Source organism: Martes martes (assembly GCF_963455335.1).
Source record: "Martes martes genome assembly, chromosome: 1".
Lineage (NCBI taxonomy): Eukaryota > Metazoa > Chordata > Mammalia > Carnivora > Mustelidae > Martes > Martes martes.
The window spans coordinates 84,520,436-84,538,313 of NC_137888.1; the positions used below are offsets into that span (position 1 = coordinate 84,520,436).

General features: G+C 40.0%; 1 pseudogene across 1 annotated transcript; it reads right to left on the reverse strand.

Annotated features, from left to right (window-relative positions):
* Positions 1-10,552: 10,552 nt before the first annotated feature.
* LOC308351860 (TP53-regulated inhibitor of apoptosis 1-like) lies at positions 10,553-10,775 on the reverse strand (annotated as a pseudogene). The gene has a single exon. The product of its transcript is annotated as a TP53-regulated inhibitor of apoptosis 1-like (transcript).
* Positions 10,776-17,878: the final 7,103 nt, after the last annotated feature.

Below are 17,878 nucleotides of genomic sequence, written 5' to 3' on the forward strand. Positions count from 1 at the left end.
TGAAGATATTTAAGTACTCTTCCATCAGATACAGCTGATTCTTTGTCATACAGGGCTACAGTGTTTCTCAAGAATTATTCAGACTCATGGCTCCACCTCTTTCTCCTTGATGTCGATGAACCATGTTATGAGTATTTCTTAAACTTTAGTAATAAGTATGTGGGTGCTTATTATGGTTTAAATATGTTTTAAATAGTTTATATTTTTTAAAAAATGAGGAAAGGTCATTCACCTGTTCTTTGATCTCTATCCATTAATACAAGGTTTCTCCACCCTCAACACTACTAAACTTTGGGCCCAATAAGCCTTCATTTTTGATGACTGTTTTATACATTGTAGGATCCTTGGCCTCTGCCCACTAGATGCCAATATCCTATGTTCAGCCATTTCTGTTTCTACAGTCATTGTTTATTTGGGGGTTCTCATCACCTCACCTAGATGCCATTTCAGTCCCTGAACTAGCCCATATATTCAATATTCTACCTTGCTAATATACCTTCCATATTGCCATAAATGTAATAATACTGGGCACCTGGGCGGATCTGCTGGTTATCTGTCCGACTCCTGATTTTGGCTCAGGTCATGGTCTCGAGGGTCATGGGGTTAGGCCCTGCATTCGGCTCCACATTCAACAGGGAGTCTGCTTGAGATTCTCCCTCTCCCTCTGTCCCTTCCCTGACTTGTCATGTCCTCTCTCTCAAATAAGTAAATAAATCTTTAAAGTAACAACAACAACAACAACAACAGTACCTACAATTTATTTAACCTCTGCTATGTGCCATGCAAGTATGCTTTGCTCATTTATTAACTCTGGTCTGATATGATGAAACTGAAAATAGAGCAGTTAAGTGACTTGCCCCAAATGACACTTCTAGTGAGTACAAGATAAGATTCAAGTTTAGGTCAGCTTAACATCAAAGCCTATGATTTTTAGGTTACCACACTGCCTAAATATAATGTCTTCCTAAAACATGAGGGAAACTTGTTCCTTTTCACAAACTTTCCGTGGCTTCCAGTTCATGTCTCAGGCAACATAACCTGTCTGTCCCTTTAGGCATCCTGCTCCTGTGAGTATTTTCATGCACACTGTATTCGTATCTCACTAGATGGTGACCATTTTCCCAAGTTTGCCACACATATTGGTGTTTTTATGCCTGTGCTCAAGCTGTTCCCTCAATCTGAAATGCATTTTCCATCTCTTTTTCTTCTCTAAAATTCTAATCATTATTCACAATCTAGTTCAGATATGTGTTGTTGTTTTTTCCCCTGTGAAACCTTTCCTGATATGCCCAGGATAAATTGTTTCTTCACTCCTATAGCACAACATTTGTCACACAGAGCTTTTACATCATCTGTTCTATTGAGGACTTTCCTACATATCTGTCTGCAAATAACTGGAGGGTGGGGATCACTCCTTGCTTACACGCTGCCCCATTCAAAAAGATTGAGGCGACTAACTAGAGGCTTTCTCTTTGTAGCTCTGTGTTTCCTAGAACATATCCTACAGGGGTTTTTAGAAAACACACAAGCCTTGATAAAAATTGATTGACTACATAGACAAGTGAATGAGTGGATACATGACAAAATATTTATTCCCATCACAAAGATTTTGGGGAAAAAACCCTTCTGGTTAGCTGATATTGAGAAATGGCTTAGAAAACCATCTCTGGGGGTGCCTGGGTGGTTCAGTGGGTAAGCCTCTGCCTTCGGCTCAGGCCATGATCTCAGGGTCCTGGGATCGAGCCCCGCATCAGGCTCTCTGTTCAGCAGGGAGCCTGCTTCCCCCCCTCTCTCTGCCTGCCTCTGCCTATTTGCGATCTCTGTCTCTGTCAAATAAATAAATAAAATCTTTAAACACACACACACACACACACACACACACACACAGAGAGAGAAAAGAAAACCATCTCTGGGTGCCATTTGGCACAGAGTAGACCCAATGGGCAGAAGGCTGCAGTTGCAGAGATCCCTGTCCTCTCAGAGAAACATACTTATATCAAGTGAAGCTGGATACATCAAGAGATTGTATAGGTATTTTTATATACATATTTAAAATTCAAAAGCTACAAAAGGGTATGGAGTGAAAAGTCTATCTCACTCCATTCTTGTCTTCCAGTCCCCTAATCCCCTTTCTCAGAGACAACGATTGTTATTACTTGATTTTACAGATTTTAAGATGATTATCCCAAATAATACTTTTTTATATGTCATTCTTATATCTTGGACAAAAGATCATATTAACAAATATAATATCTAAATAATAACCCTGATTTAGCTACAATTACCAGTACATTAATTTTGTGAGCTAGCAATTATTTTTAAATGCAGGTGAATGAAGTCTTGAGGTTGCAAGAAACATGCTGTATTTGTCCATTGTGGTGGTTTTGCTTTTAGTGGCTCAGAGTACTGCTTCTGGAGGAAAATCACATAACCATGTAGTCTGACTTCTTTAAAACTGTCTCCACATCATTTCTTCATTTTCCAAGTTGTCTCTCTCTCATGTGTGGGTATTTTAATACTTCTGTATTCCTCAAATATCTGACTCTGTCACTTTCTTCCCTCAGTATTAGCAGGTGACTTTATCTCTTCTTCACAGGAAAAAGAAACCATCCTCTAGATTTTCAGATGCATTCGTGCAAGTTTTGGAAGGAATGTATTATGGTCTATTTTGTTTGGAAGGACATCTTCTGAGGTGTGGATCTACATTGAGTCATGTGAAGAGCTAGTCAGACCATGGAAAAAACAAGGTTGAAAGATTGTGACAAAGAGATATGGGGAAAGAAATGCATAGATGGACATCTTCAGATTGTGTGCAGACTGAGAACTATGTCCCACATGGATGCTTGTCAGGGACTCCTACAGAGGAGATGGGCAATATTTGAAAACTGGCCTTTTCCCAGGCATCTGTTTGTTCAGTAGGCTCATTTAAAAAGTCTTTGTGGTGGCAAGGAAGGAGATTATTCCTAGGTTCAATATTACCTCCGTCCTCCCCCCAGTGCTGGAACTGACTTGGCTACTATACTCCTGAGTGCCTAACATACCTGCTGTAGTGACCAACAGCTGGGTCCTGATCGTGCCCTCAGCTCTGGAACACCAAACAACCATCTAGTTGCAGTTTAACAACTAGGGTTCTTCCATCATGGAGGGGGCAGCAATTCTCCTCACTGTAAATATGTATTTACTATAATTTCAGGTTGAGTTTCCCTGCATGCCAAAATTTTACCTGCATCATTACCTACAGTCCTATTGTGTACCTAATTCATTGTCATGGTATTTTATTAACTACTGCTTCTGACCAGAGAAATTTGTTTATTGATGAATGAAGTAAAGCATTGGGCTAATGCTGTTGAGATTCACTGATCTTACCATGTATCCCATCACCCAAAAGTGGGTGGGCTTTTAGAAAGGCAGACAGTCTTTGGGGAGACCCAATGAACGTACCAGCTGTGAGGCTGTAAAGCTGTCAGTCAGGAGGCACTAAGTATATATCTCTCATGGCCACAATACATAGGGTCAGAAAACAATGGATGTGAAGTAAGAGTGATACCTCCTACTAATAAACCTAATGACCCATTCTCAAAATTTTTCTCTCTATCCCTACAACTTTCAGTTTTGATGGTTTAATAGTCTTACTATCCAAGGAAGGGATGAGTCCATCAGGAAACAAAAGTGCTTACAGTGAAGTGGAGGTTGAGACTGACACCTGGTCTATTTGGATTCCTCGTGCTTCATGAACAAGGTGAGGGGGATGACACGTACTGGCTGGAGTATTTAAGTTTTAAAGGGGATATAGGGTTTCTACCACAAAATGAAGGCAAGAGGGAGCAGATCTAGAACCTAGAGTATCCTTTGCCTCCTTCTACTACCATGCTCAGGGGCAAAAGCAATGGAAAAACTTCAGCAATCTATACATTGTTGCAATTTGTGGTTTGTAATTTGAAGTTTGGGGAGAAAGATGAATTGACGCTGAATAGCCAAGGGGATGGACAGTGGCAAACACTACCAATTGTCTCATTCTACACCTTTCCGATCCATTGTAGCATGCCTTTCTGGGTTTTAGGAGATAGAAAGGTAAAGAGTATGTTTTCAAGACTCCCATGAAGTGCAGCAAGGGTTACCCATGCTTTCTGCCAGGCAGATGTGCCCCTGCCAGGCTTGGCAGGCAGAAGTGAGCATCACAAGGCCGAGGCAACAGTTCTGGCAAATGCAGATCAAAGAGGCTTTTGTTTTTTCTACTGCAGCTGTTGTAGAGATTCTAATGACCAGAGCCTGATTCATGGGTATCAAGCATCAGGTGGTGACAGCAAGAACATATCTGTTGGAAAGTTCCCATGGTGTAGCTGGGCTTTTTCCTAGCTGTGTTACCAGTGACCGTTCGATAACCAAGCTTGGTGTATTGGCCTTCCCAGATGTCCTATAAACTAACCAAAAGCCTGGAATAAATTTCTTTCTACTTAAACTAGTGAGCGTGTACTGTTGTTGTCTAAAACTAGTACTCTAGCAATAGCCAGAGGAAGAGGATTCTCCAATTTTGGAAAAGCGGGTGGATATTTGAGAATCAGATATAACCACCACACCTCCCATTCAGTCCTCAACCACTGAAATTTGGCAGCTACTTCCTCTGCTACTACTCTCTCTCTTTTTTTTTTAAGATTTATTTATTTATTTATTTGACAGACAGAGATCACAAGTAGGCAGAGAGGCAGGCAGAGAGAGGGGGAGAAGCAGACTCCCCGCTGAGCAGAGAGCCTGATGCGGGACTCGATCCCAGGACCCTGAGATTATGACCTAAGCTGAAGGCAGAGGCTTTAAACCACTGAGCCACCCAGGCGCCCCCTCTGCTACTACTCTTGTTAAGATCACCAAGACTTCCCTGACATAATCTCTTGGCAACATTTGACCCTGTTGCCCACCTGCCACTTTTGTGGAAACAACCTTCCTTCCTTTAGCTTCTGTATACATGATCTTCTGGTTTCTTTCTTCTCCTTTGTTTCTCCTCAGTATTCTTTGACAGACCTTCTTTCTCTTCTGCTTATCATTTAAAGGTGAGTATTTCTCAGTGTTGTATACAGTATCTGTTGATCTTTCTACTCTACATATTGTTTAGGGGTCATTTTAGGTTGTTTCTACTTCATCACTTTAGTTAATCTTGCTACAGTGCTGACCTCCAAATTTATTTCTTCAGGACAGTTATGTCTCCCAAGCACCAATGCATTCTGAATATCTCTCCGTCATTGTCTCATAAGCACTTTAAACACAGGATAGACAAAACAGAACTCATTGGCTTCCCCCCTCACCCCCTCAAAATCCCTCAAACAAGCAGACTAGCAAAATAGTACTCCTTATTATATTCCCTATCTTGGGGGATGGCATCACTGCCAACAGAGTTGCTTAAGCCAGAAACTGGGTGTCAGCCTTCACTTTTCACTCTGCTTTGCTTAGCCAAACAATCTTCAAGTCCCATTGTTTCTACTTCTCTAAATATCTCTCATTTCATCTCTATTGCCTTAGTTTTAGACTTAGTTCTAGCCAGTTTACTGCAACAGCCTCCCAAGCTGTCTCTCTTCCTGCAGTCTTACCTTCCTCTAGTTCATTTGTCACACTGGAGACAGAATATTATGTCTAGAACACATGTCAAGTCATGCACATAATATGCACATAATAAAATCTTTATTACTTTCATAGGGCTTGTAGGGCTTTCCCTGGGTTGGCTTCTCTAGCATCATTTATTGCACTCCTTGATCCCTCTCTAGCACACTTTAGGTCCAGACATAATGAACTTCTCTCAGGTCCTAGACTACACCATGCAATCTTTATCTTGTGGAACAGCATGCTATTTCCGCTCTAAAGGAACTAATTTCAGCTTAGATATTATTTTCTTTAGCAAGTATTTTCCTTCTGGTTGTTACTGCCTCTGCTTCATTCCGCAATAGCAGGGAAGTAATATTCTACTTCCTCATAATGCATCTGTGACATGAAATTGTAGCTTTTCTTTTTTTTAAGAGTATTTAGACACATATCCCCTCGTTGCCTCAGCTTGGTGGATGACTGCCATGTATATTATAACCCCGGCAGAAGTCTAGAGTTTTATTCTCAGGAGAAATCTCGAACTGCTGGATACCAGGCACATACCCTTACCCTAACTCTACACCTAACCCTACCCCAACCCTAACCCGTACCTTAGATGAAAATGTGGGTTCCTGAATACACAATAAGCTGAGATGCAGCCTAATTCTTCTAAAGAAGGTTCTAAACCTTTAAGAATTTCTAATAGTCTTTTTTATGCCTGAATAATATGTCAGCCATACTCCACCTCTTCTTTATCCATTCAACAGTCAATAGACATTTGGGGTCTTTCCATAACTTGGCTATTGTTGATAATGCTGCTGTAAACATTGGGGTGCATGCATCCCTTTGGATCAGTATTTTTGTATCCTTTGGGTAAATACCTGGTTGTGCAATTGCTGGGTAGTAGAGTAGTTCTGTTTTTAGCTTGTTTTGTTTTGTTTTTTAAAGATTTTATTTATTTGCAAGAGAGTGAGTGAGCGAGCATGCACAAGCAGGGGGAGCAGCAGGTAGGGGGAGAAACAGGCTCTCTGCTAAGCAAGGAGCCCCATGTGGGACTTGATCCCAGGATCCTGGGATCATGACCTGAACCGAAGGCAGATGCTTAACCAACTGAGCCACCCAGATGTCCCTACTTTTAACTTTTTGAGGAACATCCATACTGTTTTCTACAGTGACTGCACCAGTTTGCATTCCCACCAACCGTGCAAAAGGTGTCCCCTTTCTCCGCATCCTCACTAACACCTGTTGTCTCCTGTGTTGTTAATTTTAACCATTCTGACAGGTGTGAGGTGGTATCTCACTGTGGTTTTGATTTGTATTTCCCTGATGATGAGTGATATTGAGCATTTTTCATATGTCTGTTAGCCATGTATGTGTCTTCTTTGGAAAAATGTCTATTCTTGTCTTCTGCCCATTTTTAAACTGGATTATTTGGTTTTTGAGTATTCCATTTTACAAGTTCTTTATATATTTTTGATACTAACCCTTTATCAGATATGTTATTTGCAAGTATCTTCTCCCATTCCATTGGTTGCCTTTTAGTTTTGTTGTTTCCTTCACTGTGAAGAAGATTTTTATCTTAATGAAGTCCCAATAGTTCATTTTTGCTTTTGTTTCCCTTGCCTCAGAAGACATATCTTGTAAGAAGTTGCTATGGTCGATGTCAAAGAAGTTACTGCCTGTGTTCTTCTCTAGGATTTTTATGGTTTTAGTTCTCACATTTAGGTCTTTTATCCATTCTGAATGTATTTTTGTGTATGGTGTAAGAGAGTGGTCCGGTTTCATTCTTTTGCATGAGGCTGTCCAGTTTTCCCAACACCTTTTATTGAAGAGATGGTCTTTTTTCCATTGGATACTCTTTCCTATTTTGTCAAAGATTAATTGACCATATAGTTGTGGGTTCATTTCTGGGTTTTCCACTCTGTTCCATTGATCTGTGTGTCTGTGTTTGTGGTACTACCAGACTTTTTTGGTCCCTCCAGCTTTGTAATATAACTTGAAGTCTGGAAGTGATGTCTCCAGTTTTGCTTTTCTTTTTGAAGATTGCTTTGGCTATTTGGGGTCTTTTGCGGTTTCATACAAATTTTAGGATTGTTTGTTCTAGTTCTGTGAAAACTGGTGGTATTTTGACAGGGATTGCCTTAAATGTGTAGATTGCTTTAGGTAGTATAGATATTTTAACAATATTTGTTCTTCCAATCCATAGCGTGGAATGTTTTCCCAATTCGTTGTCTCGTCTTCAATTGCTTTAATCAATGTTTTTACAGTTTTAAGATTTTTATTTATTTATTTGACAGACAGAGATCACAAGTGGGCAGAGAGGCAGACAGAGAGAGAGGAAGGGAAGCAGGCTTCCCGCTGAGCAGAGAGCCCGATGCGGGGCTCGATCCCAGGACCCTGGGATCATGACACCAGCCGAAGGCAGAGGCTTTAACCCACTGAGCCACCCAGGTGCCCCTTTACAGTTTTGAGAGTACAGATTTTCTGTCTCTCTGGTTGGGTTTATCCTTGGTTATCTTATGGGTTTTGGTGCAATTGTAAATGGGATCTATACTTTGATTTCTCTTTCTGATGTTTCATTATTGGTGTATAGAAATGCAACAGATTTCTGTATATTGATTTTGCATCCTGTGATTTTACTGAATTCGTGCATCAGTTCTAGCAATTTTTTTAGTGGAGTCTTTTGGGTTTTCTAAATAGAGTATCTTGTCATCTGCAAAGAGTGAAAGTTTGACTTCTTCCTTGCCAATCTGGATGCTTTTTAAATTTAATTTTGATGTCTGATTGCTGAGGCTAAGACTTCCAGTCTATGTTAATTAACAGTGGTGAGAGTGGACATCCCTGTCTTGTTCCTGACCATAGAGGAAAAGCTTTCAGTTTTTCCCCATTGAGAATAATATTAGCTATGGATTTTTCATATATGGCCTCTATGATGTTGAGGTATGTTCCCTCTACCCTCACTTTGTTGATGGTTTTTATCATGAATGGATGTTGTACTTTGTCAAAAGCTTTTTCTGCATTTATTGAGAGGATCAGATGGCTCTTATCCTTTCCTTTATTAATGTGGTATATCACATTGATTGATTGATCTGTGAATACTGAACCACACTTGCAGCCCAGGAATAAATCCCACTTGATCACAGTGAATGATTTTTTTAATGTACTGCTGGATTTGATTTACTAGTACTTTGTAGAGAATTTTTGGATCTATGTTCATCAGGGATATTGGCCTATAGTTTGTTCGTTCCTTTGTTCGTTCCTCTTTCCCTCCCTCTCTTCTTTCCCTATAGTTCTCTTTTTTAGTGGAATCTTTGTCTGGTTTTGAAATCAGGGTAATGCTGGCCTCATAGAATGAATTTGGAAGTTTTCCATCCATTTCTATTTTTTGGAAGAGTTTGAAAAGGATAGGTATTAACTCTCTTTAAATATTTTGTAGAATTATCCTGTGAAGCCATCTGGCCCTGGACTTTTGTTTGTTGGGAGACTTTTTATTACTGATTCAATTTCTTTGCTGGTTATCAGTCTGTTCAAGTTTTCTATTTCTTCCTGTTTCAGTTTTGGTAGTTTATGTGTTTCTGGGAATTTATCCATTTCTTCCAGATAGTCCAATTTGTTGGCATGGAATTTTCCTTAATATTATCTTATAATTGTTTGTATTGTTGGTTATGATTTCTCCTCTCTCATTTGTGATTTTATTTATTTGGGTCCTTTCTCTCTCTCTCTCTCTCTCTTTCTGTTAAGTCTGGCTAGGGGTTTATCAATTTTACTCATTTTTTTGAAGAACCAGCTCCTGGTGTCATTGATTTATTCTACTGGGGGTTTTTTGTTGTTGTTATTTTGTTTTGTTTTGTTTTTTAGTTTCTAGATCATCTATTTCTGCTCTAATATTTATTATTTTTCTTCTGCTACTGGCTTTATGCTTCATTTGTTGTTCTTTTTCTAGTTCCTTTAGATAGGCCTGTATTGTTATATACTTTCCCTTATGACTGTTTTTGCTGCATCCCAAAGATTTTGGACTGTCATGTTTTCATTATCATTTGGTTTCATGTATTTTTTAATTTCTTGGTTGACCCATTCATTCTTTTTTTTTTTTTGTAACTAAATGTTACTATTTATTCCATCTTCATGATTACAGATATCACAGGACAGCGTGGTACATAGGCAAATAAAACTAACTCTTCTTCCATTTAATCAGATGCAGCATTTTGGCAATTTTTATGATAATGTAGGTCAGCTTCATTAACTGACTTGATCTGAAAGCTGGCAATAGCAAATTTTGCAATTTAGCATCTTCCTCCATTGTTACTCCAAGGATTTTATTTCCTAACTTACACTATGAGCTCTGAAATGTGTGTACTGCAACATTCTTCAAGCTTTCACAACTTAATTAGAAATTGACACCTCTTCTTAAGGCAGGGAACTGTCTGTTTAAGCTGTCTTCCTCTTGGCTAACCCAATCCACCAGCAATCATAAAAGTTATTATATGAAAATGAAACCGTGCTCCCAAGCATTGGTTAAAACTATTGCGCTGGAATTCTTTTTCAGAGCCTTAGCTCCCTGAGAGAAAAGAGTGATCCTAATTAATTGCTTGCATGAATTATACCTCCCCCCAATATACTTAATATCCTTTGCAACAAAACTCAAGAGGTCAGGCAACCCTGATCTTTCTGACAAGTTTATCAGTATTTACATACAAAGGATATTTAAAGCTGATCCCAGACCAAGTATTGCAACCATAATCCCAAGAAATCGTTTAGTTTTAGCACATGGAGTTCCTGCAAGGATGCCAAAGCAAGTGAGAAATCATCTCAAAGCAGAGTGATGGTTCATCATCTTTCACAAGTGAGAGGACATGAAGGAGGAGAGAAACCTCCTCCCTCCTAAACCCATTAAATTGATGACTTTTTTCACAGTCTTAATTGATGAAATCTAGTGTCCTCAATTTCCTGACTGGAGGAGTGACTGTCAAGGTGACTGTCAAGGTCAAGAAGAGTTTTGGGGCTTTTCTTTGCCATGGCCCATGAATTCCAGTCCTTCAATGGGAATCTCCTCCTTTATTGCTTTCTGAATACTGCTGATAGCACTTGAAGAGGTTGGTGTACGGGTCTTCGGAGCCAACCCCTTAAAACTTCTTGGCAAACCACCGTTTGAAGCATTGGTCAAACTCACACTTCATGCTGGTGCAGGCCTCCCCTATGCTATTCATGGCAGTGGCTGACCCATTCATTCTTTAGTAGCATGTTGTTTAACCTCCATGTATTTGTGGTCTTTCCAAATTTTTCTATTGGTTGATTTCAAGTTTCATAGTGTTATGGGCAGAAAAAAATGTGTGGTATGATCTTGATCTTTTTGTATTTGTTGAGGCCTGATTTGTAACTTGTATGTGATCTATGCTGGAGAATGTCCTATGTGCACTTGAAAAGAATACGTACTCTGCTACTTTAGGATGAAATGTTCTGAATATATCTGTTAAGTCTATCTGGTCCAGTGTGTCATTCGGAGCCATTTTTTCCTTGTTGATTTTCCGCTTAAATGTTCTGTCCATTGCTGTAAGTGAGGTATTAAAGTCCCCTACTATTATTGCAAAATATCAATTAGTTCTTTTATGTTTGTTATTAACTATTTGATGTATTTGGGTCCTCCTATGTTGGCTGCAAAAATATTTATAATTAGATCTTCTTGTTGGATTGTCCTCTTTATTATTATATAGTGTCTGTCTTTGTCTCTTGTTATAGTCTTTGTTTTAAAGTCCATTTTGGGGGCACCTGGGTGGCTCAGCAGGTTAAAGCCTCTGCCTTCGGCTCAGGTCACGATCCCAGGGTCCTGGGATTGAGCCCCGCATCAGGCTCTCTGCTCAGCAGGGAGCCTGCTTCCTCCTCTCTCTGCCTGCTTCTCTGCCTACTTGTGATCTCCATCTGTCAAAGAAATACATAAAATCTTAAAAAAAAATAAAGTCCATTTTGACTGATATAAGTATCGCTACTCCAGTTTTCTTTTCATATCCATTAGCATGCTAGATGTCTCTCCATACCCTCACTTTCTTTTTTTTTTTTTTTAAAGATTTTATTTATTTATCTGACAGACAGAGATCACAAGTAGGCAGAGAGGCAGGCAGAGAGAGGAGGAAGCAGGCTCCCTGCTGAGCAGAGAGCCTGATGCAGGGCTCAATCCCAGGACCCTGGGATCACGACCTGAGCCGAAAGCAGAGGCCTTAACCCACTGAGCCACCCAGGAGCCCCTCATACCCTCACTTTCAATCTGAGGTGTTTTGGGGTCTAAAATGAGTCTTTTGTAGGCAGCATATATATGGCTTTTTAAAAAAAATCCATTCTGAGACCCTATGTCTTTTGATTGGAGCATTTATTCCATTTACATTCAGAGTAATTATTGATAGATGTGTAGTCAGTACCATTTTATTACATGTCTTGTCATTGTTTCTGGAGATTTTCTCTGTTCCTTTCTAGTCTGTCACTTTTGGTCTTTCCCATTCAGAGTTCCCTTTTTCTTGCAGCGTTGGTTTAGTGGTCATGAACTCCTTAACTTTTGTTTGTATGGGAAACTCTTTATCTCTCCTTCTATTCTGAATGACAGCCTAGCTGGATAGAGTATTCTTGGCTGCAGATATTCCCCATCCAGCATGTTAAATATATCATGCCACTCTCTTCTGGCTTGTCAAGTTTTTGTGGAGAGATCTACAGCTAGTTCTGTAGGTCTTCCCTTGTAAGTTAGGACTTCATCTTGTTGCTTTTAGGATTTTTTCCTATTACTATATTTTGCAAATTTCACTACAATATGTCTTGGTGTTAGCCATTTTGATGGGAGTTCTCTGTGCCTCCTGGATTTGGATGTCTGTTTCCTTCCCCAGAATAAGGCAGTTTTCACCTATTATTTCCTCAAATAAAACTTCTGCACCCTTTTCTCTCTTCTTCTTCTTCCAGGATTCCTATGATATGAATGTTATTACATTTGATGGAGTCAGTGAGTTCCCTAAGTGTATTCTCGTGATGTATAGTTCTTTCTCTCTTTTTTCTAGCCCTATATTTTCCATTACTCTATTTTTTATATCACTTATTCATTCCTCTGCTTCTTCCATCTCTGCGGTCATTACATACAGTCCATTTTGAATCTCAGTTTTTGCATTTTTCATTTCTGACTGTTTTTTAACTCTTTTATCTCTGCAGTAAGGGTCTTCCTGATGTCTTCCACAGTTTTTTTTGAAGCTCAGCAAGTATCCTTATGATTGTTCTTTTAAATTCTTCATCGGGGGGCGCCTGGGTGGCTCAGTGGGTTAAAGCCTCTGCCTTCGGCTCAGGTCATGATCCCAGGGTCCTGGGATCGAGCCCCACATGGGGCTCTCTGCCCAGCAGGGAGCCTGCTTCTATTCCTCTCTCTCTGCCTTTCTCTCTGCCTACTTGTGATCTCTGTCTGTCAAATAAATAAATAAAATCTTTAAAAAAAAAATAAATTCTTCATCGGGCATATTATTTATATCTGTTTTGATTAGATCCCTGGCCATGACCATTTTCTTGTTCTTCCTTTTGGGATAAATTCCTCCATCTTGGCATTTTGTCTAGGTCTCTGTCTTTTTCTCTGTGTTAGAAAATCCTGTTATGTTTCCTGCTTTTGAGAGTAATGGCTTTATGAAGAAGAGATCATACAGTGTCCTGGACCTGATGCTTCAGGGAGTTTCTCTGGTGTATGCTGCCTGCACTCTGCTGTTGCGTTTTTGTTACTCTATCCCTCAGGTCAGTTGTCTGCAGAGGCTCTCCTTGTCTGCAGTGGGAAGTGACCACATCCTTGGTCAGAATGTGGCAAGATTTAACTAGGTGTGCTCCGGTCTGCTTGTTAAATGAGACCTGATGCCACTTGCACTAGAACTGAAGCTAGTAGAACTACCACTCAGTTCTGGTGGGTAGACATGGTGCTTGGGGGGGTTTCTGTTGGTCTATTGTGGGAGGGGCCCACTGCATTGGGCCCTAGGCATATTTGCCTGAGAAAAACAGGAGCAGCAGAGTGCAGGAGGGAGGGACTTGGTGTAAGCAGGTTAGGGAGCAGAGTTAGTGCTGTGCTATTTACTGCAGTTGGTTTATGCTGAGGCATGGGGGAGGGAAATGGTGCCAACCAATTCCTTTGTACCCAGAGAGGGGTCTCTGTGCTTGCTGCTCTCAGGGAAGCCCTCCCAGAAGAGTGAATAATTTCCCCCTCCTGTGTCCCAGGCATTTTTCAGATCTCTGTTTTCACACTGTCTGTCTTTGCCTGCCTGAAGCAGCATAGTACACTTTGGGCTCAATCCCAGCCAAGCCTGCTGACTTTTAAAACTTCAAATTTGGGGTGCCTGGGTGGCTCAGTGGGTCAAGCCTCTGCCTTCAGCTCAGGTCATGGTCTCGGGGGTCCTGGGATCAAGCCTCACATTGGGCTCTCTGTTCAGCAGGGAGTCTGCTTCCCCCTCTCTCTGCCTGCCTCTCTGCCTACTTGTGATCTCTCTCTGTCAAATAAATAACTAAAATCTTAAAAACAAAAACAAAAACAAAAACTTGAGGAATGTGCTGTGGAGGGCCCTGTGCTGGTCTTCCAGGGGAAGGTCTGTTTGTGCTAGAATGGATACAGGTTTGGTGAGAAGGGCATCAGAGTGCAGGGGCGTAGGATTTGGAACAAACAGGCTAAACAGTGTCTGGGTTAGCTGCCCTCAGCAGGTGTCTCTGTGCATGTGCTGAGGGACAGGGGAGGCAGATGGTGCCCATTGGCTCTTTTGTCACCAGAGAGGTGTCTCTGCGAATGCCACCTCTCACAGAGGCACTCCAAGAACAACAAATACTCTCTCCATTGACCTTAGGTGATCCTTAGGTGATCACATCATCTGTCCTGGGTTGCTTGCCTGCCTTCTCTCCAGGAGTAGGGCAGCACCCTCAGGTCTCTACCCCAGCCAAGCCCACCCACCTCTCAAACTCCTGTCTTTGAGCCCCACTGGTTGCAAAAACAAAAATCAGTCTCTCACTTTCCCAGCCAATGGCTTTGGGGAAGTGTTCTTATGCGCATCCCTCTGCACTCTACTGTCTCTCTGCAATTTTAAATTCTGATTTATTTCTCTGTCTTGCCAAAACACCTAGCCCTGTGGAGGTAAGAGCTATGTGTAAATTTTGTTCATTGTTAATGATCCCATCATGTAGCAGAGCATCTGGCACTTAAATATTTGGGAAATGAGTGGACAATTGACACAGTTAATAAGGTAGTATATGATAGGGGAGTAATAACTAATTATTCATTAATTACTACCTAGGACCATAATTGTCAAATTTAGCTAAAATGAAACAGAACTGCATAAAATCTAAATCATGGTCAAGACTCTTTTCCTACGTCAATGATATCAGCAATGTATTTCTTTGTACTATTACCAACTTCAAAAATGTTTTATTGAGGTGCAACTTACAATAAGACGTGCAAGTCTTAAATCTAAAGCTTGACTGATTTTTGACATATGTACACACCTGTGAAGCCACTACTCATATCAATAGGTAGAACATTTCCAGCACCCAGAAAACTCCCTTTGCCCTCTCTTCCAATCAATATTTATTCAAAGATAATCACTCTTCTGACCTCCATTACCACAGTTTTGTTTGCCTGATTTTGAACTCCAAGTATTAGGAACATGAAATATGCATTTTACATATTTGGCTTTTACTCAACATCACGTTGGTGAGATTTGTTCTTTTCATTGCTATATTCATTCTATTGTATGAATATGGTTTACTTTTCCACTCTACTGTTGAAAGACATTTGGGTGTTTTTAGTTTGAATATTATCAATAAAGCTATAATGAATATTCTCACATATATCTTTTGGTGGACATAGCACTATTGTATGTTGAGCTTAGCAGGAGAGGATTTTCTGGGTCATAAGATATGTATAAGTTTAGGTTAAGTGGATATATTATTAAATATTTTACCAAAGTCATTACACTAGTTTATACTCCCATCAATAAACATATGAGAGTTCCAGTTGTTCCAGAACCCTGATATTACTTCATATTATCTTTTAGTCATCTATAAAAGCTTACAGAGTCATCTGAGGTGAAAAGTGAAATTACAAATTACTATGATACTATAAAACTATTCAAAATGGGCTTCCTGAGGTTGTTAATTTTCAGGCACAAAAGAGTAAGAATGGCTAATATTTACTGAGCATGCACTGCTTGCTAGGATATTTGGGATACTTTACATAGGCTGCCTCATTTAATCATCACTACACCTCTGTGAAGTAGATACTGTCATCCCCATATTATGGATGAGAAATGTGTAGCATAGAGAGACCTATCATTTAATCACAGACTTTTAAAGAACTGTCTGGAAGTGCCTATATAGATTAGTTAATGCAACCACTAGTATTGGCAAAGCCAGTTCTGAGAGCAGAATGCATTATATCAAAGGAAGATCACCCAGTTTGTTAGAGGTAGAATGTAGACTGACATCCAGATCTCCTAACTTCTCATCTAGCATTGGTAACAAATCAGCAGTGTGCAACTATATAATATTAATAGTCATGAAAACAAACACACTTTGAAAAAGTCCTTCATCACTTCAGAATTTAGTTATAATGGTTTTAGTTTGTAGAACTGATTCACCATGTTCTAAAATGATTTTAAAGATTCAGGCAAGTTCATATAAGAAAAGGATTCATGTTTTGTGGTGCCCATAAGCTAATACAACTGAGGAGGACTCATTAAGGCAAAGAATATAAAGAAAATCTTACTTTTTTCAATGCTACAAAAAAACATGTGAACACATTACTGGGGCCTGTTGATAGCCAGCTTCATATATGAAGATTCCCATCGCCCACATGTTTTTCTTGTCTCCTGGTATTCATGCCCTGGTGCAACTCCTCTCTCACATTGTATTGGGGTTGGTCTGTGAGACCAAAAGAATTCAGCAGAAGTGATGTCACTTTGGAGGCTAGGTTATAAAGGACATTATGACTTGGACCCCTTTATCTCAGATCATTCATTCTGGGGGAACTCAGCTATTATGTCATGAGAACTGTCACAGAACCCTTTGGAGAAGAGCCACTTAGAGAAGCTGCTCCCAGATTTCAGACTCTCAGGAACTATGTGAGATAATCAGGTTATTGTTTTAAGCTGATAAGTTTTGGAGTAATTTGTTATACAGAAATTGCTAACTCATACAGGCTCCTAACAGGGCTTCAGAGAAGTCCATGCAAATGCGAGGCCTAGAAGTTTAGGTTTCCTAACTTTTACGACAAATTGGTCTTTGCAGGGTCAGAGTGCAGGGGTGTAGGATTTGGAGCAAACATGATTTGTTTAAATGGTTAATTGTTTTTTTAAAAAAAATGGTTAAGTTTACCAAATTGTTGTGGAATTGACAGCTAGTTTTCCACCAAAATTTGTTCTTTCTTTCTTCCACAGCAGCTGTAACTAGGTCATGCCTTTCTAGCCACATATTATTACTATTTAAAGTTATTTATTTATTTATTTATTTATTTATTTATTTAAGTAATTTCTGCAGGCAACGTGGGGCTCAAAGTCTTGATACCAAGATCAGGAGTCCCATGCTCTTCCAACTGAGCTAGCTAGGCGTCCCATTTTTATTATTAATACTACTTGTGCAATGTTGTACCTTTGACAGAGCATAAGATTTGGAGATATAAAACCTGAGTTCAAATTCTGTCAGTTTTGCATGCTGTGACCTGGTATAAGTTAACTTACCCAGTTTTTCTCCATCTTAGACTAATCACCTATATTGTTGAACACCTAGGTGCACTAAATATCTTTATTTTGTATTCTAAACCTATCCAGGAGAGTTGTAAGCCAGATGCATAGCAAGTTTGGATGAATGTGTTTGTGTTCCTGGGACAGGGGAAGGTGTGACTGAACATGACGGTATGTTCAAAACTAGACTGAACATGGCAGCTGAGCTCAAGTGAGCCAAGAGATCAGGATGGGAAACCTGGAAAATGCTTTAGTGATTCTGTTTTCTTTTGCCATGAAGATCCCTACAAGGGATCTTGTGATGTCACCCTACAAGGGAATGTGTGACTTATTCTGAATTAAATTCCTGGAAAGATATGATAATTACCTCATTTGGTGTGCTTAGCCTAACCCTTCTGTTGGGGAACTGCTACTCCACTTCCCATGGCCCTTGAGGCATTGTCAGTTGCAGTGTTCATTCTACATGACCAGAAATGTCAATAAAAAGCTTCCCTATCACATGGAAAGAGAACCTGTCAGGAGAGGGAAGATGGAGATGGAGACAGGCAGCAGTGAGTGAGAGCCTGATTGGATAGCTTGAGCTCCTGGAT